Below are 21,412 nucleotides of genomic sequence, written 5' to 3'. Positions count from 1 at the left end.
AGGAGCCATGATGAACAACAACAAAATCAAGATAAACTTAGAACAAAGGGAAAACAACACCATCAAGAAGACATTGTAAAGGCCCTCACTGGTTAGGGTGAGTGCTTCCCAGTGCTTCTGGGCCAAAGTCAAACCCCAGACTCACACAGGAGGAGCACGGTCCCAGTATGGGGCTGTTTCTCCCTCTATCAGTCTCTCCCTGTGAATAAATGAAAACCTTAACTTGGGCATGAAACTAAGCAAATAAAAGAGAGATACCACAAATGAACAAAAAGTGCATGTGAAGTTCCCGTCCGTCTACAATGTTACACTGTAACTGCTCTAACTTCACTAAGCGATGGGAACTGGGGGATCTGATTGTACCTGTGGCCCCTTGTGAGATGATCATCACTGGCAGCGGATGGTTACAATAAGAGCAGCAAAACCCTGTCTCTGCACACACACAAGCTAAGAATCTTGATGCCAGCTGAGCTCTGTACAGGCACCAGGTAGAAGACCAGAGAGCCAAGTAAACAGTTTTCTGCTGTGACATCTTTCAGAAGGTGCCTGAGTCTAGGCAGATGACAGTCTGGATCTATATTGATCTCAGTTTTGTTTGGGTCCTGTCATATGAATTTACCTAATTTCATGTCTCTTCTTAAAGATGTCTTTATGAAGGTACATGATATAGATATTGATAGATGTATGTTGAAGTTATCAGAGAGATGTCAAAGTAATGTTTACAACATTTGCTTTGTATCTAAATTCCAAACAGGGTTTAGTGTCAACTTTTATGCATTAATTACATAAACTCAAGACAGTTCCTAGACTGAGATTCGGCATTTTGTCATTTTAGGTTTGGTTTTAGTTACTAAATCCAAAATAAGCCTTTTTGTTTTACTAAAAAACAAATATACACAAACTCATTTTTATACTTTAGATTAATACTAATACCACTAATAATTTTAGTATCTGAGGTCATAGAGACAAAAATATATGTTTTTGAATATATATATTATCTTTATTTATTATTGGATAGAGACAGAGAAATTGAGGGATAGGGGAGAGAGAGGTAGAGAGAGACAGAGAGATACCTGCAGCCCTGCTTTACTGCTTGTGAAGCTTTCCTCATGCAGGTGAGAACCAGGGGCTTGAACCTGGGTCCATGTGCACTGTAATGTGTGCCCTTAACCAGGTGCACCACCACCTGTCCGAAAACTATGGTCTTACATCTAAATGTGAAACATATTAAAGTCACTGAATTTGCATACAGACAAGCTGGAGGAATATAGTTCTTTCTAGTTCTGACTGCTAGAACTAGATCATAAAACTAAAAACTTTTTTATTGTAGTATTGCCAAACTACTGGATTTAATTACTTTGCTCTTTTTAGCATATCATAATGTGGAGTTTAGAGGCTTGGAAGAGAGCACAGTGATTACATAAAGGATTTTTGTGTCTGAGACTTTGAAGTACCAGGTTCAACCCCTAGCAGCACCACAAAGCAAAGATGAGGCACTGCTATGGTAAAATGAAATAAGGTTTAAGGTACTTGTACACTTTTAAAACTCAAAGTAAAGTCTGATTTGTCACTCTGACAGAACTAAAAAAAAGTAATCAGTCAGTCTAAAAATGGAACAAAACAAACTAGACATATAAATAGTAAGCACCTATGAATAACATTTACAGAACACAACACTACAAGACAGTCAGGGACCAAGTGACAGTTCATTGGGGAGAGTATTTGTCTTGCCATGCACGTGAGCCATGTTTGAGACCCAGTTCCACAGGAGCATACAACTGTACCACTACAAACTCTGTTGCTTTGGTCTCTCTCTCTCTCTCTCAAAGTTGACCTGGGAGCAGTGAAATCATACATGTATGAGGTCACGTTTCATACACAGACACAAAGCAAGAGACAAAGACAGTCATAATGAACTTTTTAAAAACAAAAATGGTGTTCAGATCCCTGGGTGGTGGACCTCACCTCTCTAGAACACCACCTGACTAGGGACTAGGGAAAGATAGAAACAGGCTGGGAAAGGCTTCTTGGGTGGAGCTTGAAAGAAATATGCTAAGTGAGATCAGCCAGAAAGAGAAGGATAAATATGGGATGATCTCACTCATAGACCCAAGTTGAGAAATAAGAACAGAAGGGAAAACACAAAGCAGAACTTGGACAGGAGTTGGTGTATTGCACCAAAGTCAAGGACTCTGGGGTGGAGCGAAGGGTTCAGGCCCTGGAACATCATAGCCAAGGAGGACCTGGTGTGTGTGTGTTGGGGGGGGAGGTTAGAGTGTTATGTGGAAAACTGAGAAATGTTACATTATACGTGTACCAACTACTGTATTTTACTGTTGACTGCTTCAAAGCTAAACCAGGAATCCCCTCATGAGAGAAAAAATATGAAAAAAAGAAATGAAGAAATAGGCTGGGGGTATGGATCCACCTGCCAACACCCATGTCCATCAGAGAAGAAATTACAGAAGCCAGACCTTTGACCTTCTGCACCCCATAAAGAAATTTGGTTCATACTCCCAGAGGGGTAAATATTAGAGGAAAAGGAAAAGGAACAGAGTCTAAACTCCAGTTCCGTCAGGACCCAGAGAGAGAAGACGTGCGAAAAAAAAAAAAAAATGAAGAACATTTGGAAGTAGTAAGAGTGACTTTTAAAGGTAGAGAAGGTAGGACCAAAGATGAAAAAGTGGACAAATACATATAAATATACATATATGTGTGTGGACATGTATATATATATATGTATGTATTTATGTATTTATAGAAATATGAGTCAACCTGTGTCTATGATCTTGGGAGAACTAAAGCAGTTTCCTTTTTTTTTTTTCTTTTTTAAAAATCTTTTTCCCTTTTGTTGCCCTTGTTGTATTTTTATTGTTGTTGTAGTTATTATTGTTGTTATTGATGTTGTTTTTGGATAGGACAGAGAGAAATGGAGAGAGGAGGGGAAGACAGAGAGGGGGAGAGCAAGAGAGACACCTGCAGACCTGCTTCACCACCTGTGAAGCGACTCCCCTGCAGGTGGGGAGCCTGGGGCTCAAACCGGGATCCTTGAGATGGTTCTTGTGCTTTGCGCCGCCTGCACTTAACTGCTGTGCTACTGCCCAACTCCCTGCATTTTCCAATGGAGAGAACGGGGACACAGAACTTTGGTAGTGGGAAAGGTATGGAATTACACCCCTGTTATCTTATAATTTTGTAAATCAATGTTTAACCATTAATAAAAATGCAGTGAACAGGGGCAGGTGGTGGTGCACCTAGTTAAGTGCACACACTACGGTGCAGGGCACAAGGACTCGGGTTCAAGCCTCTAGTCCCCACCTGCAGGGGAAAAGCCTCAGGAGTGGTGGAGAGCTGCGGGTCTCTCTTTCCCACTCAATGTTCCTCTCCCCTTTTAATTTCTCTTTGTTTCCATCCAATAATAAGTAACATTTTTTAAAAATACAATAAAAAATGTTGTTCAGGAAAGTCAAGTTTTAATGAGTGTATTTGGGGACAAATTTTCATATAAATGAGGAAGAAAGTTTGATTGGAAGATGATTTTAAGTCTGTAAGTCTATATTTACCTTATGTTTTTTTAATTAAGATTTAATTATATGCAGCAACTTTTGAATGAATAATATAGTGATTGCCACACAGACACTAAATTAACTGTATGTAGCTTAGCACATATTCAAACCTGTCATGTCTGATGCTAGCAAGGAAGAGGTCAGGCGTGTGCAAATATTTGTGAGGATCTTCAATTTTCTATTAGTTCTTCTGATATTGGTGATGATGAAGACAGATGTGACGATAATGACAGAATGTATCACATGTTGGGAGTTGGGCAGTAGTGCAGCGGGTTAAACACACGTGGCACAAAGCGCAAGTTCCGGTGAAAGGATCCCGGTTCAAGCCCCGGCTCCTCACCTGCAAGGGAGTCGCTTCACAGGCGGTGAAGCAGGTCTGCAGGTGTCTGTCTTTCTCTCCCCCTCTCTGTCTTCCCAACAACATTTCTTTCTGTCTTATCCAACAACGATGATGACAACAAGAATAACTACAACAATAAAACATCAAGGGCAACAAAAGGGAATAAATAAATAAATATTTTTTAAATTTTTTTTAAAAGAATATATCACATGCCAATATTGTTTCAAAGATCATATCCACAATCTTGAATGCTGTTGAAGACTGGTACTCAAATAATTTTCTTTCAAATTGCCAGGGGACACAAGTGCATTCTCTTAAAGTACTCTAAGTAACTGATTCCCCACTTTTCCCTCAGGCTATTCTTTGCACAGCAAAACACACACTTAAAATGTAAGTCTATTAACATGTCTCATCAAAAGCCTCTAATGTTTGACTTCCTACGTGACTTAGAAAGAAAAATAATTCAATGATCTTAACATCACCAATATATTGGAGATGGTATGACCTTGCCCAGTCATACTGGCTGGTTTGGTTTGGTTCGAATATGTCTCTGAGACTTCTCTTTAGAACTCCTTACAAGCCCTCAGCCTGGGATGCTCTTCCCAGATAACAGTCTGGCTACACAGTCCTTTCACTTCCCAACTTTCTTCTCAGATCTTACCAACTCAAAAAAGTCTTTCCCATCTTAAAACAAAAGATGTCCTCTTTCTAGACTCCTGAGTTTATATTTAGTCACATCAAATAACGTGATAAAAAACAATATACCTTTTTGTTGTTCGATTGTTGATTTAATGTCTCCATCTTCTCTGTCACTAAAACTAAAATGTTGGAGTCTTGCTTAATAGAATTTGTGTTCACCACTGCGACTCTACTACTTAGAAGAGTATTTAGTACGTAGTCAATGCTTGATACATATTGGATGATTGAATTAAGCATTCGCTACTACAATTTTTTTTTCACATTTCCACTGAACTTAATCTTTCTGATTCTGTTAACTACAGGCTCTATGCAGAGCTAACACCTGTCTTTTCATGCCTGCACATACTCACTAGGACACAGATACAGACACACTTAAAATTTTGTTTAAAAACTTCTCAAGGGAGTTGGGTGGTAGCACAGTGGGTTAAGTGCATGTGGCACAAAGCACAAGGACCAGCGTAAGGACCTCAGTTCGAGGCCCCCGCTCCCCCCCTGCAGGGAAGTCGCTTTACAGGCGGTGAAGCAGGTCTGCAGGTGTCTGTCTTTCTCTCCCCCTCTCTGTCTTCCCCTCCTCTCTCCATTTCTCTCTGTCCTATCCAACAACATCAATAACTACAAAAATAATATCTACAATAATAAAACAAGGGGAAATAAATAAATAGTATATATATACTTCTCAAAATCACAATCTAGCTTTTTCATACTGTGGTGCTAGGATTTAAAATTTTTAAATAATAATATTTCATACAAAATTTAAGAGAACAAAAGTTTATGTGCCTATCAGTATGGGACTTGTATAATTATCAAATACAGATAGTATTACATTAGTATAATGCCAACAGTATTAGTATCTAGTCATGTAGTGTATACCATTTCTGCTGATACACACACACACACATACATATATAAAATAGAAGTCCCTGTATATAAGCAGAGTGTGTAGTAGCCTGTAACATCTAGGGTTTTGCAAGCACACATCTCCTAAAAATATATTTTTTAGAATGTATTTTTGTCACTTAGTAATGCCTGACTGATTGGGATAAAAATAAATGATCATGGGACATGCAATCCTCTATGTAATATCCTATTTTGTTCATATTTACTTACTTATTGGTAGAAACAGAGAAAAGTTGAGAGGAAAGGGAGAGATGGTGAGAGGAAGATAAAGAGAAACACCTGCAGTAGGGCTTCACCGTTCAGAAGGCTTCCTCCCTCCAGGTAAGGACTGGAGGCTTGAACTTGGGTCCTTGCACATTGTAACATGTGCACTCAACAGGGTGTGCCACTACCCAGCCCCTGGAATATCTTGTTGATGACGTGGCACTTCATAGGCAGTGAAGCAGGTCTGCAGGTGTCTAGCTTTCTCTCCCCTATCTGTCTTCCCCTCCTCTCTCTATTTCTCTGTCCTATCCAACAACAATGACAACAACAACAATAACTACAATAGCAATAAAAACAACAAGAGCAACAAAATGGATAAATAAATAAATAAAATAAAATAAAATATATATATAAAGATTCTCTGGCTGATCAGAATTGCTTATCACAAATCTGAAATACCTTAAGATTATATTCTGAAACAAAGATATATATGCAAAAATCAAGTGGTAGTGTATTACTAATGGGCCATCTAACTCCAGTAAGAAAAGAAAGGGTTATTATCATTTCTATGTTATTTGACTTGGCTTAATAATTAGATCTTCTAAATAAAGGTTTAAATCCGGTGTAAAATCTAGTTACTTAGGGGCCGGAAGATAACTCCCTTGGGTAGTACCTTTGTTCAGCACCTGCCACACTGAAGGACATCTCAATGCTGCTCTGGCTCTGTCTGTATCTATCTCTTAACTTTTGTCTTTCTAGCTAAAAGTCAGCTTGGAGTAAGGGCAGGAAAAAAAATCGAAGACTTTCAACAGAGCAAAGAAACAAAACACGTAACTGTTGGTTTAAATACTGAGTGTACAAGCATCGGCACCAAAAGGGGAAGCTGTTCGGTGAAAAGATGATATTGAATTTCAGGGAACTAATTTGTTTGCTTTTCTTAAAAGTAGGAATGTATTGCATTTTGCCAAATCCAGAATTATTGACTAACACAATGGAGTTAAAAAATAATTCTCCTCCAGACAAAAATATACTTTGGCTCTATTTCTAGTTTATACACTATAGCAGCACACAAAATTGGAAGGGAAAAAAAAAAAAAACACTAGCTGTGCTTGTTGCTATATGTTCTAGTAGAATGGAGAAATGAAATTTTTCAAATATAACTTACTTTTATTTCCTGAGTCACCCATTCACAATTGTCATCTGAATGGTTAATAACCTGAAAAGAAAAAGATAAAACAAGATTATCATTAAAGAATGTTGTTAACTTTGTTAAGGGACTATTAACTTCTTATTAACTTAGTTGAGGGGCTAAAATGTCTCCTCAGCAAGAAAACACACAGAAAATTAATAAGTGGAGTGTAGGAAGAGTTAGGAAAGATACTTTCACAAAATATATCTATATCAAAACACACATAAATATGTTACGTTTAGTTAAAACTCAAGTATGCTGATTTAGAAAATGTATTTATGGGAGTCCTGGTGGTGGACTGAAAAAGGATCCGGGTTCCAGTCCAGGCTCCCCATCTGCAGGAGGGGGAGCGCTTCACAAGCAGTGAAGCAGGTCTGCAGGTGTCTCTTTTTCTCTCTCCCTATCTTCCTCTCCTCTCTCAATTTCTCTGTCCTATCCAATAAAATGGGGGGGGGGGGAAGCCACCAGGAGCCCCAGCAATAACCTTGGAAGCAGAAAAAAAAAAGTGTGTATGAAAAGAATTGATTTGAAATCATTCAAATAAATGATTTAAACCAAAACAGGTTCACTGAAATACAGTGCCTAAATATTTTAAATAATTCACTTTGAATTCTACTAGGTAAAACTACCTTCTCTCTGGGGCGGGTGGTGGCGCTCCTGGTTACCTACACACAATACAGTGCGCAAAAACCCGGGTTCACGTCCCTGGTCCCCACCTGCATGGGGCAGATTGGCCAGGGGTGAAACAGAGCTGCAGGTGTCTCTCTACCCCTCTCCACTATCTCCCCCTCCCCTCTCAATTTCTCTGTCTCTATCCAATAATAAAAATAAATAAGTAAAAAGAAGCAAAATATTAAAAAAAAAAAAACCCTACCTTCTCTATAATAAAAATAGGCATCCTTTTAAATCACCTCAGAAATACTTAGCCACTGTAAGGTCTGTAACAGCAGTAAGACACCTTGCTTAGAACTGATCAACTCAATTAATTAATCAACTCAACTACTTTGCAAATATGGAAATACGCAACTCCCAGAAATCAAAATTTATAAGATTCAGGCCAATGGGAAAGTGAACCGGTCAGATCTGTCTTTCCCTCTATCTCTTGCTATTGGGAAGGTTTAGCCCAGAGTAGTGAACCACTGATCATAGGAAGAACAAACAAAGAAACAAAAAACACATAGGCATCAAAAATATAAAGTCTCTCCACACACGTTTAGTTAAGCTCTTACTAAGCTATTACCACTGCTTATAAAATGTGATGGTTTAGTGATGAAAGACTGTCTTTAGGGTAAATATATAAAATACGAACTGATTTTGTTTATTCGACATAACTTTGAGAAAACATTCTTAAGAACAGATGTACTAGGAGTTGGGTGGTAGCGCAGCGGGTTAAGCGCAGGTGGCGCAAAGCGCAAGGACCAGCACAAGGATCCTGGTTCGAGCCCCCATCTCCCCACCAGCCGGGAGTGGCTTCACAGGCGGTGAAGCAGGTCTGCAGGTGTCTGTCTTTCTCTCCCCCTCTCTGTCTTCCCCTCCTCTTTTCATCTCACTCTGTTCTATCCAACAACAATAATAACTATAACAATAAAACAATAAGGGCAACAAAAGGGAATAAATAAATATTTTTTAAAAGTCCCTAAAAAAAAAAAGAACAGATCGGCAAATGGAACCTTATGCTTTGAATAGTTTAGTTTAAAATGTTAACATTAAAATAAATCATTAGAGGATTGGGTGACAGGATGCCTGCACCTGGCTGTGAGCAAGGATCCAGGTTGGAGCCTCCCACCCCCACCTGCAGGGGAGTCATTTCATAAGTGGTGAAGCAGGTCTGCAGGTGTCTGTCTTTCTCTCCCCCTCTCTCTCCCCCTTCTCTCTCCATTTCTCTCTGGCCTATCTAATAAAAGCGGGAAAATAAATAATGGTCACCAGAAGCAGTGAATTTGTAGTGCTGATATCAAGCCCTAGCAATAACCCTGGAGGCAAAATATAAAATAACACAAACTAAAATAAAAGTCATTATACAACTAGTTGAATGTCTTCAACTCTAATACTTAGGAGAGCATATTCAGTTTTTTCAGAAATATTTTTAAATAAATGTTTGTGCATAATCTACAATTAAGGCCCTCACCTATCTTATTTGCTGTCATGGGTATTATTAGCCAGTTAATTCATTTACAATTATAAATAAAGTAATTTCACAAGGGGTGAAGGTTTAGTAAACATATGCTTCTTTATGAAGTATTATAAGTTACAGTCCAACTCTGTGAGGTAACAAAATGACTGATGAAACAGCTTAGTTTTTCAAACTGCAGAATATTCATGGAGACCGTAGGAAAAAAAATGTTTTCTGTAGTTGACGTGGTTCATTCATAGCTGGCAAACTATTTGGAAACTATGATATCAAGGAAATGTAGTCTCCTTTCCAGACCATGAACATCCAGAATGAAGACAACACAATCCAAGCCTACAACCCAACATTTCAAAATTTCATTTGAAGTTGAGGCACTCAGTTTCCTTATCTAAAACCCTGCACAATATAAAATAGTTTAATATTTGTGTGCATAAAGAGCCACAAATAGAGTTCGATGCATTTAAAACTGATGTGAAAACTACAGAGTCCTGAGAACATATCTAAAGATTTAAAGATTCAGAGACTAATATATCTGCATCTGCGAAGCAAAATAGTAAACTTCAATTAAATGTTATAATATTTGTGCTCCTACTACTATTGGGAATAAATACAAATCAATAATTAAGTCTGTGAGTGTCTATTCTTTACTTTTAGATATTTTTAGGTGCAACAAAAATTACACTAGTTTACTTTTAATTTCCAAATAGAAAAAAAATAATTCAATTTGAAAATTCTAATCAGGGGAATGAATTTGAAGAGCAGGTAGCTGGGCAGTATTGCAGCTGGTTAAGCACATCTACCACCATGTACAAGGATCTGGGTTCAAGCCCACACTCCCTGCCTGCAGGGGGCTGCTTCATGTGGTGACTCAGTATACTGGCGACCATGGAAGTCGGGCACAGTACTGACGTCAGCCTTGGCCGTGTACACAGTGATCTGCAGTGTACACAGTGATCTGCACAGTGCATGGATGTGGGGGATCCAGTCTGTGTTCGTGTACAAAGCATTGTGGGTGAACTGAATAGACTTAAAAGCACAGCCAGCCGCAAGTCTGCTCTTTTTGGCTGTTCCTTCTTCTCCTGGTCAGAAGCATTTCGACGAAGATGCCCCAGTTATCCACCATGGCTACTTCTCCTGGGAACTGAACACGTGTGACTCTGCTAGCTATTAAACTTTTAAGACCACTCTACAGCCAGGAGCAACCTCTACCTCAGCTGATAATTGTGTTTCTTATGGGACTAAACTTTCGCTAACTATACTTGGACTCTATGGACCTAGCTTCCTCTTAACCCTTGATGATAATTGCTTATTTTGCCTTTTACCCATTTCATCCTAATAAACCTTGTATTGTTTAAACCTGTTCCCAGTTCCCACTGTGAGTCCTTTTACGCACTGAAGCTCCCACAAACCCCTTTTAAGTTAAAGTTACAACAACTTTACAAGTGGTGAAGCAGATCTGCAGGTATCTTTCTCTCTCCCTCTCCATCTCCCCCTTCCTCTCACAATTTCGCTCTGTCTTATCCAATAAAATAGAGGGGAAAAAATGACCTCCAGGAGCAGTGGATTCATAGTGTTGGCACCGAACCCCATTGAGGGTTATCAATAAAATAAATTAAAATAAAATGAAGTAAAATAAAGTAAAATAAAATAAAATAAAATAAAATAAAAAAGAATTTGAAGAGTACTGGCCCTGTAATGAGCTCAGCCCTGGGTCGCCATGCCCACTCCTGGTTAGCACACACAGGGGCATACCACAACATTAGAGAAAGCTTTGGTTCTGTGGTATCTTTCCCTGCTACCCTTCCTGAAGAAATTGGCACTGGCCATGTGTGAAGCCCTGGTGATGGGAGAAAAGTGATATAATGTAACTTTAAGTTACTGATTCAGCTGATAACTGCGAGTGTAACAAGTGCTTTGAATTTCCAAATATTGTCTTGTGAAACTGGACTTGGAAGTTACACTGATTTACAAAGGATTGCAATGAGTTTTCATTAGTGAGACAAGTAATGATCAAGTTAAATAATTGGCTAAAATACTGTGCAATCCTCTTCTCTTATGGCAGTCAGTATAAACATGCCAGTAAAAGAAAGATCAGGAGACTAGACTGTCTTTGACACTATAGAGGTAGAATTCTTAGTTTGTTCTCAACTCTTATCTTTAAAAATTAGCTCCTATTTCTGGCAGAAGATAGAAGGCTTATTGCTCCTGCCACCAGAAGACTGCTGTGTTTGCACAGCATAACTTTCTGACAAGGTTTTGGGCAGTATTCCAAAAAAGCCAGAAAACAGAGACCAGGGACCATCACCTAGAAAGGGTTATTTGATAGTCTTGTGCCTGATTAGAAATAAAAATTTATACATGTATAGAAATTGGTCTGTAACATGATGGGCCTAGGCCTCGAATAAATCCCTCTCTCCATTGTTACTGGTCGTTTCTATCAGGAACAACAGGATAGACCCCTTTGTGGGCCCCCATAAGGCCTTGCTCTCAACTTGGATCAAAAACGGTAGAGAATGTTCCATCCTCTGAAGGGAGGATGGACAACATATTCTATGCTACACCTGAGGAAGATGGGTTGATATTGCGGCAGCTTGAAATGTTCCTACTCATGACCACAGAATGTGAGCTCAGATCTACAGGGATGCAGAGGACACATCTGAATATGGGCCCCAGATAACATCAAATCATCGCGATGGGGTTTACAGTCAACAATATTTATTCAACTTTCCCATATTAGAGAGCTACTCTCTTCCCTGATCCAGCTTTCTGCTCCTTTTCCCAGCCATGACATCATCTCCTTAGACAATAACTTTGATCCACATGCATATCAAATTTCAGGATCAGGGGAAAAAAAAACTAGTATAGCCTCTGGCCCTTTGGAATATAACTAAAATATGCCTACTAGCTATCTACAAAATGGAGGACCCCCTCCCCCAACTCTTCATCTGACTATTCCAGCCTTTAGGTTCATGATTGTTCAACAATTTGTTTAGCTTTGTATGTTAACTCTCTTTTCAACTACCAGGTTCCAGATGCTAGCATGATGCCAACCAGACTTCCCTGGACAGGGAATGTGTACTGGAGCTCTGCTTCCCCAGAGCCCTTCTCCACTAGGGAAAGAGAAAGACAGGCTGGGACTATGGATCAACCTGCCAACGCCCATGTTCAGTGGGGAAGAAATTAAAGAAACTGGACCTTCCACCTTCTGCATCCCACAATGACACTGGGTCCATGCTCCCAGAGGGATAAAGAACAGGAAAGCTATCAGGGGAGGGGATGGGATATGGAGATCTGGTGGTGGGAATTGTGTAGAGTTGTACCCCTCTTATCCTATGGTTTAGTGAATGTTTCCTTTTTATAAATAAAAAATGTTAAAAAAAGAACTGTACTCTAAACTATTAACTTCTCAATAAAAAATAAAATGAAGACAGAAAAAAAAGAAATTGGTCTGTAATTTATTTTGAGTTGTTTTTGTTTGTTTTTTTTAAACAAATAGATAGCAATGTTGCAAAAAATAAAAAAGACATGCATTAAGTCCTAGGTATCTGTTATTGTCAAAGGTTAAAATATTGACCCAGGTCCTTAATCATTGTCAAACAAACAAATTAGCTTAGATTAGTCCACAGAAACAATCAATTCAAAGGTACATAACTCAGATCCAATTAACTCAGTTGGGCTATAGAAAGCAGAATGACTACAGTAATCACTGGCCTCCATCCTAGGGGTTTACCACTACCCAGGGGTGTTTGTTGTCGACACTAAGTTTCTACTACAGCTTGACAGAGAAGCTCTGCTAATCACAGTAATCCAGGTAAGCAGGAGAGCCAGACAGCCTCCATCTCAAATACAGAAAAAGAAGAATGAACATTGACAATTAAAGGTTCTGATATAAGAGTTCAGCTATTGAGTTCAATGCCATTGTTGACCTCACTCAAACCCCAACGGTTGTAGGGGGAATTACAAAAGTAAAATATAGTTCTATCAAATATCCAAGTTTGGGAAGAATTACACATATTTAAAGTCTTAAAAGTACCACGAGAATTTAATACTTACAATATAAGCTGAGTTTTTCTGTTTGAATAGTAAATCTAAAAGTTGCATATTTGAGCTAGGGAGACAGTATAATGGTTATTCAAATGACTTTCATGCCTGAAGCTTTGAGATCCCAGGTTCAATCCCCAGGCAGATTTGAACAGTACTCTGGAGTTGGTCTCATTAAAATAAATTAAGTAGGAGGCCAGGTGGTGGTGTGCCCTATTGAGCACGTATGTTACCGTGTGCAAGGACCCCGGTCCCTACCTGCAGGAAAAAAGCTTTGCGAGTGATGAAGCAGGGCTGCAGGTGTCCCTCTGTCTCCTTCATCTCTCCCTTCCTCTTAAGTTCAGGCTGTCTCTATCCAATAAATAAATAAAGATGGTTTAAAAATAAGATGCTTTTTAAAAAATAAATAAAAGTGGCAAGGTAGCTGAAGATTCTACTTTTTGCAAGAAAGAAAAATTTTAAGTTTGTTTTTGTGATTTTACTCACCTAAAGACTGAAATCAAATCTATTCTAATCTGGCATCTAGAATAGGAGTAGGCAGCTGTAGACATACAAACATCAGTAATGATTTTATTTTGCAGTGGCAGATTCTAACATGAGCAGACAAGACCCTCTACTTCATGCCTGCATTCTATGCAGAAAACGGCATCTTTACATTCCACTGACTACAGGCAGATGCAGTATCCCAGAGTTGCCATAAACATAGTGTAACTCAACAGGGCAAATGTTTGAATATAAGATTTCACATTGAAAAAAAAATACGTCCGTGTAATCCTGATGCAGGCAATAGTGGACTATAAAACTAGATTTTGGGAGTTGGACTGTAGCACAGCGGATTAAGCGCAGGTGGCACAAAGTACAAGGACTGGCCTAAGGATCCCGGTTCGAGCCCCCGGCTCCCCACCTGCAGGGGAGTCGCTTTACAGGCGGTGAAGCAGGTCTGCAGGTGTCTGTCTTTCTCTCCCTCTCTCTGTCTTCCCTTCCTCTCTCCATTTCTCTCTGTCCTATCCAACAACGACGACATCAATAACAACAATGATAATAACTACAACAATAAAACAATAAGGGCAACAAAAGGGAATAAATAAAAAAATATTTTTAAAAAATTTAAAAAAAAAAACTAGATTTTGCGAAATCACTATGATTGGTTGAGGGGTGGGGGGAGAACTGAAGCATAAAGTTGAACTTGGTGTGTGTGGTGCACGAGGAAGGAGCAGAGTTTCAGTCAATGTGTGCTGTGTTTCGAGAAGCCCAGACGGCATTGCAATAAATACATCATGCGAACGTTAAACTCACTTGTCTGTGTGGCATGCCAAAGCTATGCGTTGAGTTTGGTCCTCTGGTCAGCATGAACCTGGAGAAGCTCACCTGCACTTGGCGGCCAGGACACTTATAGCATGAGGCTGACAGTCTTCCTCACTGAGACTTCACAAACGTGTCTATTTTGCCCAGTGCCAGAATCACGGGCTTTACTTTGTCTATCTTTGGGAAGTGCTAGCAGGCATCTCCATCTCTTTCATATGCAACACCACGTTCCTCAGAGTCACCCTAAACTATTCCTGCTGAGGATTCTTGGTGACAGCTGTTATCCAACCTACTCAGAGGAAATGGACAACCCTCAGTCACTCTGCAAAGCCTGACTCCCTGTCTCCAACCACTCAGACTCCCCACTGGACCTTGAACACACCAAGCCCACTCCCACCTCAGGCCATGCCACTTTTTAAATTTCTTCCTTTCTTTCTTTCTTTTTTTTTTTTTTTTTGCTTGGGAAAAAATGCTCACTATAGATAGAAGGTCCTTTTTTTTTTTTTTAATGAGTGGTTTTCTTAAAATTTTTTTTAATATTTATTCATTTTCCCTTTTGTTGCTCTTGTTGTTTTTTTATTGTTGTAATTATTGTTGTCATTGATATCGTCGTTGTTAGATAGGACAGAGAGAAATGGAGAGAGGAGAGGAAGACAGAGAGAGGGAGAGAAAGACAGACACCTGCAGACCTGCTTGACTGCTTGTGAAGTGACTCCCCTGCAGGTGGGGAGCTGGGGGCTTGAACCAGGGTCCTTGCGCTTTGCGCCATGTGTTCTTAACCCGCTGTGCTACCGTCTGGCCTCCCTGATTCTTTTTTCTTTATGGAGTTATTTACCCATATACTTCTTCCCTTTCAGACATTTATGCAGGCAGGTATTATTACTACCGATATTTATCACAGGACCAGCAAAATACTTCCACTGGGTAGCGCATTGCATTGCCATGTGTAACCCAAATTTTCTGTTCAGCCCCCATCAAACTGAAGAAAACTTCAGTCCTCTGGAACACCTCTCTCTCCTCCTCTCCCTTCATCTCTCCTGTGTCTCAAAACACTATAAAAATAGTTGTAACTGTCTATCATCTCAAAAGCACACGTATCATTCAGTTCTTATGCCCCATCCCTGTTCTCATGTCACGGTCACGTAAAGAGGTAATTGCATCTGACTGACTAAAGAGATACATTATACATAAGCAAATATTCAACCAAAGTGGTCATTTCAGGCAATGTAGAGCGTCTTAAAGCAAATGGAGGAGGACATAAAGGATCCCACCCACAGTGGGGCTGCGGTGGGTGTGGTAGTTACTAGTGATTAACAAGGGATGCTTAAGGGATGACGTCGTAATTAGTATTGTAAGCACATTAATGTAAATTCATTATGAATAAAAGAGAAAGAGATGAAGGAGGACTTCCGGAGGCAAGGCTAGGCAGTAGGAGTCCTTACAGACCGCTCTTCTATTAAACTAGAAAAAGAACTGAAAAATCACCTGAAAACTCTGCAAAAATGCAAGCAGAATTTATTCAGAAACTCACTAAGCCACAAGTGTGCATAAACATGTGTAACCAGAGGGTGGAAAAGGGGGTGAGGAAAAGATCCCTGGAAGTCAAGAATCTGTTCTTATCTGTGGCCAGCTCTGGACTGGCGAGAAGCAGCGGAGCACATTGCTAGTGGCCAAGAGACCAAGGCTAGCATGCTGGCTTTCAAAGTATTTGAGACACAACTAAGGCAGTCCTAAGAGGGAAATTCGTAGTCAGACAGGCACCCACTAGGAAACAGAAAAAGCATAAAGAAACAACCTGCAAGCATACCTTAAGGACTTAGGAAAGACCAACACAAACTGACAGCAACAAGAAGGACTGAAATAACTAAAGTTAGGGCAGAAATAAATAACATTGAAAATAAAAGACCAGTGTAAAAGATCAATGAAGCTAAATGTTGATGAGAAAACAAAATTGACACAAACCCTTGGCCAGACTGAAAAAAAAAAAAAAAAAAAGCGTGTGTGTGTATACTCGCGCTTGAGTGTTGAGTGTGCTGGGGGCAGGTTTAGAAGACTCAAATAAACAGGCCTGTACGTGAGAGAGGAGATAACACAATAGACACCTTAGAAATCTAAAGGCTTCTATGAACAATAATGTACCACCAAGAGAGAAAACAGAGAAGAATTGGGAGGGTTCCTAGAAACATAAAACCTTCTGCGAGGAACTAGAATACACTCCCAGGCCAGCCACAGCCAGAGAAATGAATACAGTTATATTCCAAACAGTCAAAGTCCTGGGCCTGCAGGGGGGTCATTTCACAAGCCACCGCAGTGAACAAGAAGGAACACACAGGAATGCAGGGACATGATATTTGAAACCTAACTCTGAAACAAAGTATCGTGAGCTGCTCACTTCAGCACATGTCAACAGCAGCAGAAGGTTTCTGCCCAAATACGGTGCTCAAGCGCTAAGTCAGAAGGATTTTCAAGATTCCAACTAAGGAAACTCATTTCGAGTGATCTTTTCTTAGCAACAACAGCAACAATGTGGGGGGATTTATTTCAAAGAATAAAATGTTTAGACACCAACTCTGGCTTAGGGTGGTATAGGAGATTGAACCTGGGACTTCTTTTTAAAATAGATTTATTAATTTATTTAAATTTTATTTATGTATTATTGGATAGAAACAGAGAGATTGAGAGGGAGAGGGAGAGAGACACCTGCAGCTCTACTTCACCACTCGTGAAGATTTGCCCCTGCAGGTGGGGGACCAGGGGATTGGAAAAAAGGCCTTGTGCACTGTGATGGGTGCCCTTGGCCCAGTGTGCCACTGCCTGGCCCTGGACTGAAAAGATATCCAGATGTTCCACATACAGCAGTGACCTCTCCTCCTCATTTCTTTTTTATTATTATTATTTTTTATTTATTGACTAAATAAATAAACATTGACTAAACCATAGGATAAGAGGGGTACAGCTTCGCACAATTCCCACCACCAGAACTCCGTATCCCATCCCCTCCCCTGATAGCTTTCCTATTCTTTATCCCTCTGGGAGCATGGGCCCAGGGTCATTGTGGGATGCAGAAGGTGGAAGGTCTGGCTTCTGTAACTGCTTCCCCGCTGAACATGGGCGTTGACAGGTGGATCCATACTCCCCGCCTGTCTCTCTCTTTCCCTAGTGGGGAAGGGCTCTGGGAAAGCAGGGCTCCAGGACACATTGGTGGGGTTGTCTGTCCAGGGAAGTCTGAAACTGGGACTTTTTAAATAGTTTATAACTGAGTTAAATATTCAACTTAAATATACATATGTATATATTCTTTATTCTTTTTATTTTTAATATTTATTTTCCCTATTGTTGCCCTAGTTTTTTGTATTGTTGTTGTGGTGATTACTATTGTAGTTATTGATGTTATTTATCATTGTTGGAAAGGACAGAGATAAGTGGAGAGAGTAGGGGAAGACAGAGAGGAGGAGAGAAAGATAGACACCTGCAGACCTGCTTCACCACCTGTGAAGCGACTCCCCTGCTGGTGGGGAGCCGGGGGCTTGAACCAGGATCCTTACTCCGGTCCTTGCACTTTGCGCCACGTGCACTTAACCTGCTGTGCTACAGCCCGACTCCCTATATTCTTTTTTTATACCAGAGCACTGCTCAGTTCTGACTTATGATGGTTCTGGGAAATGAACTTGGGGCCTTTGGTGCCTCAGGAATTAAAGACTTTCTCCATAACCATTATGCAATCTCCTCAGCCCAACTTGCACAGTTTTTTTTAAATCTATTTATTGGGTAATTAGAGGTTTAAGTCAACAGTAAAATACAATAGTTTGTACATGCTTAAAATTTCTCGGTTTTCCACATAACAATACATCCCCCACTAGGTCCTCCTCTGCCATCCTGTTCCAAGACCTGAGTCCTCCCCTGCCCCACCCCAGAGTTTTTTGCTTTGTTAAAATACATGAAACCCAGTCCAGCATAGTTTTATAATTTTTCCAATCTAATTCTTATTTAAACTGTTTTATCCTGGCAAAAAATTGAAAGAACATAAAGAAGGATGAATGGACAAGAGAATGGGATTTGTGAAGCCTGTATATGCTTCTGGGTAGAATAGTCATTTCGAGGCTAGTCATCTTTCTCATCCATGAGCATGGGATACCTGCCTTTCCATTTCTCTGTATCTTTTTCGGTACCCTGAATAATGCCTCATATATATATATATCCTTTACTTCCCTTACCACAATGGACAGAGTTCTAGTGACCAAAATACACAGTAACTCACCAACATCAACTATAAAAGTGCAGCCAGCACCACTGAAAAAGGGGGGAGGGCATATGGGCAGAATCCTCTTCAAAGAGAGAGCTGCAAACAGACATATATGTATATATATCTATACTCAAAGTAACCAATGACCAGGGCAGTGCGAATGAAAACAACAATGAGAGAAGGAAGGTCTCTTCAACAAATGGTGCTAAGAAAATCGGATATCTACAGACCGAAGAATGAAACTAGGCGGCCACCTAACATCATACTCCAAAATCAAATCAAAATGCATCAAAGATTTAGACATTACAAGAGAAACTCCATGATATATAAAGGAAAATGTCAGAAACTGTGCAGAAAGTTCATGTCAAAGATGTATTTGGAGACTCAACCCCATGGCCATGGGAAATAGAAACAAAAATAAATAAATAGAACTACCTGAAACTAAGATGCTACACATCTAAAGATAACTACATAAGGATAACCGGATAATCCAGTAAGTGGGAGGACATATTTGTGTATCACACATCTGACAAACAGCTGCTATCAAACATCTATAAAGAATTGGTACAGCTCTACAAAAGAAAAAAATAAATAATCCAATAAAAATGGGGCAAAGAATTCAACACTTTTAAAACTTTATTAATTTTCCCTTTTGTTACCCTTGTTTTTTTATTATTGTTGTAGTTATTATTGTTGTTGTTATTGATGTCATCGTTGTTGGATAGGACAGAGAGAAATGGAGAGAGGAGGGAAAGACAGAGAGGGGGAGAGAAAGACAGACACCTGCAGACCTGCTTCACCGCCTGTGAAGTGACTCCCCTGCAGGTGGGGAGCCAGGGGCTTGAAACAGATTCCTTATGCCAGTCCTTGCACTTTGCACCACATGCACTTAACCCACAGCGCTGCCACCTGACACCCAGAATTAAACACTTTTTAAAGAAGAGATAAACATGGCCCACATATATATGAAGAAATGCTCCATTTCACTTATCATTAGAGAAATGCAAACTAAAGAAGTTATGGGTTATATATCCCAAGGAATACTACTCAGCTATCAAAAAGATGATACTGTGTCCTTTGGGACAAAATGAATGGGACTGGAGATGATGATGCCTAGCAAAATAAGTCAAGAGATGAAAGAAAGCTACCAGATGGCTTCTCTTATATGTGGAATCTAGAGATCAGATACACAAGGATTTGGGTGGAAGAAATCAAGCAAACTTTCTGTAAGACTTTTGAGAACTAGGGCTATTGTCATTGGGAGGTGGGAATACAGAACTCTGGTGGTAGGCATGGTGTGGGACTACACACTGTAATTTCACTTAGTATTAATTAGATACAAAACAGTGGCTTTTAAAATATGACACCAGGGAGTCGGGCGGTAGCACAGCTGATTAAGTGCATGTGGCATAAAGCACAAGGACAGGAGTAAGGATCCCAGTTCAAGCTCCCGCTCCCCACCTGCAGGGGAGTCACTTCACAGGCAGTGAAGCAGGTCTGCAGGTGTCTGTCTTTCTCTCCCCTCTCTGTCTTTCCTTCCTCTCTCCATTTCTCTCTGTCCTATCCAACAACAACGATAACAACAATAATAATTACTACAACAATAAAACAAGGGCAACAAAAGGAAATAAATATTTTTTTAAAAATATGACACCAGTCGGTGGCACATCTGGTCAAGTGCTCACATTAAGGTATGACACCAGTCTGCTTTTCTTAAGATCTTCACTAATATCTACAGGACAATTCCCTTCACCAAAGTAGGGATGATTGTACTACACTAGATGCCTTTCTCAAAGGGGAGAGGGTGAGGACACAGAACTCTGGTGGTGAGGGTGTTGTGGGAATATGCGCTGTCACCTTATAATATTATAAGCCACAAGAGGGTCAGAATGAAAGATCAGTGGTCCATTCAGGACTTGCACGGCCGATACCCCAGATTCATCCCCAGCACTGCCGTAAACCTGAGCTGAGCAGTGTTGTTAATCTCTGTCTGTATTAGTATATACATTTCATAAAACTAAATAAATCTAAAAAGGACTAAAAAGATAAGAAAAAAGAAATAAATAATGTGTAAGGAATACTTAAAAACTATTTGAGTGGAGCATCTGGTTGCAAATTGCAAAAACATGGAGTATGATACAGCCAACAGGGCTTCTCTTAAAGAAAGAAGTTATTGCCCTAATTTCAAGGTTAAATGCTGTATTTACATGGGATTATGCTAAATAATAGCATATTAATAACTATCCATCTGATATCATGTTTTCAAGTGTATATATATATATATGGCAAGATAATGTAATTTACACTTACATATATATATATATTTTTTTTTTTTTTTAAAACAAAATACATTTTTTGAAAACAGAAGAACAAATCAGCCACCTCAATATTACCTGAAAAAGACCCACATACATGTTTTGCAATAGATTTCAGGTCAGGACTTCATTCTCCTTCAACTACAACTCAAGGTATCATGCAATGTGGGAACCTTAGTGCATATGCTTTTGTTTTGTTTTCCTTGGGAGAACTTTCAGGTAAATTTTCCACTGGAAAAAAAAAACTGGCATTTGACCTTTGGTAGCAAGTATGACCTACATTGAAATTCTGATGTTCGTTACCAAGCCAGTGTCTGTGTTAGTTAAAGAGCTATATCTCCAGTGCTTTCGGTTATAATTATTGTTTATCATATTGTGTGAATTATAGTGGAATAGTGACTTCAGTAGCTCATGCTAGCCAGACACTTTTCTCACCTTGTCAGCACAGAAACTTATGTTCCTCTATTTATGGAAAAAAAAGA

This window comes from Erinaceus europaeus, chromosome 14 (genome assembly GCF_950295315.1).
Source record: "Erinaceus europaeus chromosome 14, mEriEur2.1, whole genome shotgun sequence".
Classification (NCBI taxonomy): Eukaryota; Metazoa; Chordata; class Mammalia; order Eulipotyphla; family Erinaceidae; genus Erinaceus; species Erinaceus europaeus.
This window is presented reverse-complemented; position numbering follows the sequence as displayed.